The following is a 5,370-nucleotide window of genomic DNA, read 5'->3' on the forward strand; positions in this document are numbered from 1 at the left end:
CAGAATCACGGGAAATCACTTTTGCAAGTGGCTGAGAATCTCGTAATGGATAAAAATTCTGTACTGAGAATTCCAAGGTGGGAGATGCAAATTCCTCGATTAGGAATTGTTAATCCACATGTGAAACCTGAGTACATAATCCCTGTAACATTTTATCAACGGTGTTCCATAGGGACAGGTTCTCATCCAAAAAGTTCGAAAATTCAATTTCTTTGTAGTTGCATTTTTTTTAAGGTGTACTTGTCCAGACTCTTGGAACGGAAAGGTTTTTTTTTTAATCCGTGCTTAAAAAAATTTCTACAGCCCATTGTTTGAAGCAGTGTCACGACTGCCATGAGCCGCGCGGGGTATCCGCCATGTCTCAAACGCCTTGTCACGGTTCGCGCGGCTCCCCCCGTTGGAGGTTCGAGTCCTCCCTTGGGCATCGTTGTGTGTGTTTGTTGTCCTTAGCATAAGTTAATGTAAGTAGTGTGTAAGCACAGGGACTGATGGTTCAAATGGCTCTGAACACTATGGGACTTAACAATTGAGGTCATCAGTCCTCTAGAACTTAGAACGACTTAAACCTAACTAACCTAAGGACATCACACACATCCATAGTCGAGGCAGGATTTGAACCTGCGACCGTAGCGGTCGCACGGCTCCCGACTGAAGCGCCTAGAACCGCTCGGCCACATAGGCCGGTCTATCATGTATTCTAGAGAAGCTGCCCGGTCGTCAGTGGCGCCTGTTCTTTCGAGAACAGTTACTATCTTCATATATATGGTTAAACGTTACCCAGCCATTGACCTTCGTCTGTGCGAATGCGCACAGATTGCCCGAAATCTTACGGGAATCGTCACCTTAGTGTGGGCCGGTATTGAGTGGATGGGCAAACACCTATTACATACATTACGTTTGTGGATTGTGGCCGGTTGGAAATGTGAGTCTCACGGGAAGCGTGTAAGGGATAAATACCTGCAGTCGCGGTATTCATCTGTGTCCTCGGTGGCTCAAATGGATAGAGCGTCTGCCATGTAAGCAGGAGATCCCGGGTTCGAGTCCCGGTCGGGGCACACATTTTCAGCTGTCCCCATCGAAGTATATCAACAACACCTGTCGGCAGCTGAGGGTTTCAATTAACTATCAATTGTGAAGGGGATTCGAAGAACCCTTTGCCAGGCACTTAAATGTGATTTGCAGAGTATCCATATAGATGTAGATCAAAGCTCGTCCCGTGACGCACGTGCACAAAATGATTCATACTGCAAACATACTCGCCGATAACACTGACGAATAACGAGTGCTGCATATCCAGGTTAGACAGATCGGCTTTTCCTGCCAAGAAGAACAGGGAGTTGCTATCTAGGAACAATTCCAGCCAAAGGAAGGGTTGAAAAGTGCTCCTTGGATTGCACACTAAACGTAAATAACGAAAATGCATCTTTGGTAAAAATTGGACAAAGCATAATCCTGTGCTCTCCGTATTGCATTAGCCGTTTTGAATATTGAAAATCTTACTGCAGATTCGTGTTCAGCGACATTAAAAATATACATGTAACCCTCAGTTCATGCAAATCGAAGTAATAATATAACTAAAAGGTTTCCCTAGACGTTGAACTTTTTTTTTTTTTTTTTTTTTTTTTTTGGAGAAACAATTTTCTCAGAACGGCATGCAGCATTAACTAAAAATGGTTCAATCTCTTAACTTCTACCTCTGACCCAGAAAAGTAAACACTTTTCTTAGGAGCTTATACCTATAATATATGACACTGATTAATATTAAGTAATTTTTGTGAAGGCATAAGGAGTGAAATAAACCACCCAAAAAATCTAACTCAGAGTTCGAATTAGTACCGTATCGTTAAATTTACGGTTGTTTCATTGCGGTTAGGTATGCGCTCCCATAAATTTTATGTAATATCGACTGATGTTTTCCATTTTCAATTTCAGAGAAGTAATTTAGTATCAACTGATGTCATCCATTTTTGATTTCAGGTAACATCTGAGAGGCCACACTGCACGCAGTCCGCGTGATCAAATCATAATTGCGGGCGCCATTTTTTTTACTGAAAATCTAAAATAAAGCTCATAGTATGATCACTCGTAACTCCCAAACAGATCCTTCAAGTGTATTTTCTCTGTCTCAAAAAAAATATATAACATTTTTTGCTCATTTGAATGAGAACCTGGCCGTAACGCCGGAATATAGTCACGAGATTTTTTTCGGAGAAGAATTTCGTTCTGCGCGTGTCGATGGACATTCTACAGATATTACTGTTTGTGTGTGTGTGTGTGTGTGTGTGTGTGTGTGTACTACTCAGTCGTGCCATTCGAGTGTACATCTTTGCATAGTTTTCCTTTGACGGTGTAAACAGTGTTCGGCTCAGTTGCTAACTGGCCAGTTGAGTGGTTCCGAAGTTGTCGGATGTGCGGTGCGTTCTGTCTGCTAGGATAACAACAGACTGGCGTGGTGCGATGGCAGAAGCAGACACTGAAGGAGCTAGCTGCTGGGACGCCAGCGAACAATTTATGCCAAGTAAGACGAAGAGAACTATTCTAAAATTACGAGCCGCCTCAATAGTGTTTATCATTAGTAAATCTTGTAGTTGAGACTGCCACCAATCTACAATAACTGACATTTTTGCCTAGAGAGAGATTAGCGAGAAATACAGGATATCCCCCACACACTGAAATTTTGGTTGTGATGACAGGCCTATGGGCAGTGTAGCCCGAGATCTAAGTTAGGTTGGAAGGGGGTAATTTGATTGAGAGATGTTTACGCCAACGATTATTAATGCCGAGTAAACGTTGTGTAAGCAGATTTCCTTGTAGCGTAGCCTAGTGTTTCCGTCCGCGCCATGTTTAACACACTTTCTCTGGCTGTGTACAAAAGTCGCACAACAGCGACGAAAACTACGTTTCTGGTGGGGGGACGGGAGAGTTCCCTATGTAACTTTCACTACAAATTTTAGTAACCGCCGAAACTAGCCGAATTAGAAGCGTAATTTTAACTATATTTCCGTTTGTGGGAAAATAGTGATTCTCCTCTTTCGGCAGCAACTATAATATGTAGGCGACTTATTAGTTTCTTTTTTTTTTTAAAAAAAAAACTCTGAATCATGATCTCAGTAGACGCAGTGCTTTTTACGTTGCTTGATCCGTGGTCGATAGTAAACAATGCAATGTATTGGTAAACTCTTCGAAGTGTGACGCGTGTTGCATAGACGGCGTCTGCAATGTTCGTAAGGCCAAGCTTGTATATATTCTGTGTCTGTTTAATTAAGGCGAGGAGGATAATGTTCAAGGAGCACTGCATTAGCAGTCTATGGAGAAATTGAGAATTTGGATCTGACGAACGGCATGCTCGGGCAGTTCGTGCTATTATGTTGACCACTGCGTAATTCGGACACAGTGATCATTGCCTCTCCCTAGTAACCAGGAGACTCGGGTGGTAATCCTGGTCTGGCACAAATTTTCAACAGTGCCTATTGTCAGATAATTTTATTAGTGGTCCGGTCTTAAATTGTGTTTTGTTCACGAAACGTCGTTTAGCTTTTTCATGGATAACAGCTTTGGAAAGCGTACAGTCTGTACAGGTTACATTGATAATCACACGTCGTTAGTCCAAGGCAACTACAGCTACATAGTTTTACCAAGAACTTCTTCGTAGGTAGTTTCCCTGTAGTGGTATTTTGTTTTAGTATTTATAGACTGTAGGCTTGGATGAAATATGAAACACATATCCGAAGTTTCTGTTGATGCTGTAGATCCTGTTTTATCCGTGCTAGGGGCACAAACACTTCATCAAATACTGGAGGACACAATATGCCTCGAGATTTAGCAATTTTTCGTAATATAGGCCTAGCTTCGATATATTTTTCTCTAATTGTTGTTTGGATTTAATCTTAAAACACACTAACTTTTACACCAGTTATTCTATATGTGGTTTCATCCCTTTCGTAGCATAGAGTTCCTAAACGGTCGATAATATTAATAATTTCCTTTCTCACTTTGATTTTCTGTAGAATCTCCTGTTTGTGGTTATTGCTAACCTGTTTCACATTCTCACTTTTATTATTTTTATTTTTCTAGTTTTGTGACTGGAAGCCAAATTTTCTTTGAATTCAGTCTTTCATTCTGAAACAGTTTCAGTTAAAGGTCAAGTGAAGATGGCGATCTATTTGAGGAGAATGGTTAGGAGATCTTTTATATTAGACGTACACAGGTCATTGAGATCCTTATCTATATAAAATTACCTCGAGTTTGATGTAGCCCATTCTCTTGTCATGATGTCGGCTGTATCGTAGCGTATTGTCTCGATTAGGTTGGAGATTTTGATTGAGAGTTGCAGAAGTCCACGAAAGTGATTACGAAGTCAAGACTATACTAACAGAACGATGTGTAGCGTAGACCAAAACGCTCTTTCTGTCCTTTTAAAATCTCTTTTAATTAAAAATAACTAAAGCTGCAAGATACAATTACAAAAACTGCTTTATGTAATACAGAAATCCCAGTCTATTGTTGTGTACGTACACTAATTTTTTGTCACCGAATATGTATTTTTTACTCATTTGCTGGATTCCAGTTTCCCGCTTTTTGCGGCGAAAACCCTTTCCCTGCGAAGGGCCCAATAGCATGTCGGTTATATTCGCGACTTTATCGACGATCAGTAATTTCATATAGTCTATCCACCGGCGTCATTGTTAACATCGAATATAGATTTAAGTATTAGGAAGGCCAATATGAACCTAACGCATGGGTAGGTCTAATGATGAATAAAAAAAAAATTCGAATGCGGGTTAGCTACTACAAGCAGCACAGTGAACGCGTTATTGTGGCCAAGATAGACATGAAGCCCACACCTACCATAATCTTAAAAGTAGTCCGCAGATGAGGAAGAAATTGATGAAATGTGTGATGAGATAAAAGAAATTATTCAGATAGTGAAGGGAGATGAAAATAGAATAGTGACAAGTGATTGGAATTTGATAGTAGAGAAATGAAGAAAAGGAAACGTAGTAGGTGAATATGGAATGGTGGTAAGAAATGAAAGAGGAAGCCGCCTGGTAGGTTTTTGCCCAGAGCATAACTTAATCATCGCTAACACTTGGTTCAAGAATCGTGAAAGAACGTTGTATACGTGGAAGAGACCTGGAGATACTGCAAGATTTTAGATAGATTATATAATGGTAAGAAACCAGGTATTAAATTGTAAGACATTTCCAGGGGCAAATGTGTACTCTGACCACAATCTATAGGTTATGAACTGTAGATTAAAACTGAAGAAACTGCAAAAATGTGGGAAATTAAGGAGATGGGACCTGGATAAACTGAAAGAACCAGAGGTTGTACAGAGTTTCAGGGAGAGCATAAGGGAACAATTGATAG

General features: G+C 40.5%; 1 non-coding gene across 1 annotated transcript; it reads left to right on the forward strand.

Annotated features, from left to right (window-relative positions):
- The first annotated feature begins 981 nt into the window (after nt 1–981).
- Nucleotides 982–1,055, forward strand: Trnat-ugu (transfer RNA threonine (anticodon UGU)). Its single transcript has one exon. It is a non-coding gene; the product is annotated as a tRNA-Thr (tRNA).
- Nucleotides 1,056–5,370: the final 4,315 nt, after the last annotated feature.

Source organism: Schistocerca gregaria, unplaced genomic scaffold (assembly GCF_023897955.1).
Source record: "Schistocerca gregaria isolate iqSchGreg1 unplaced genomic scaffold, iqSchGreg1.2 ptg000896l, whole genome shotgun sequence".
In the NCBI taxonomy this organism is placed as follows: Eukaryota; Metazoa; Arthropoda; class Insecta; order Orthoptera; family Acrididae; genus Schistocerca; species Schistocerca gregaria.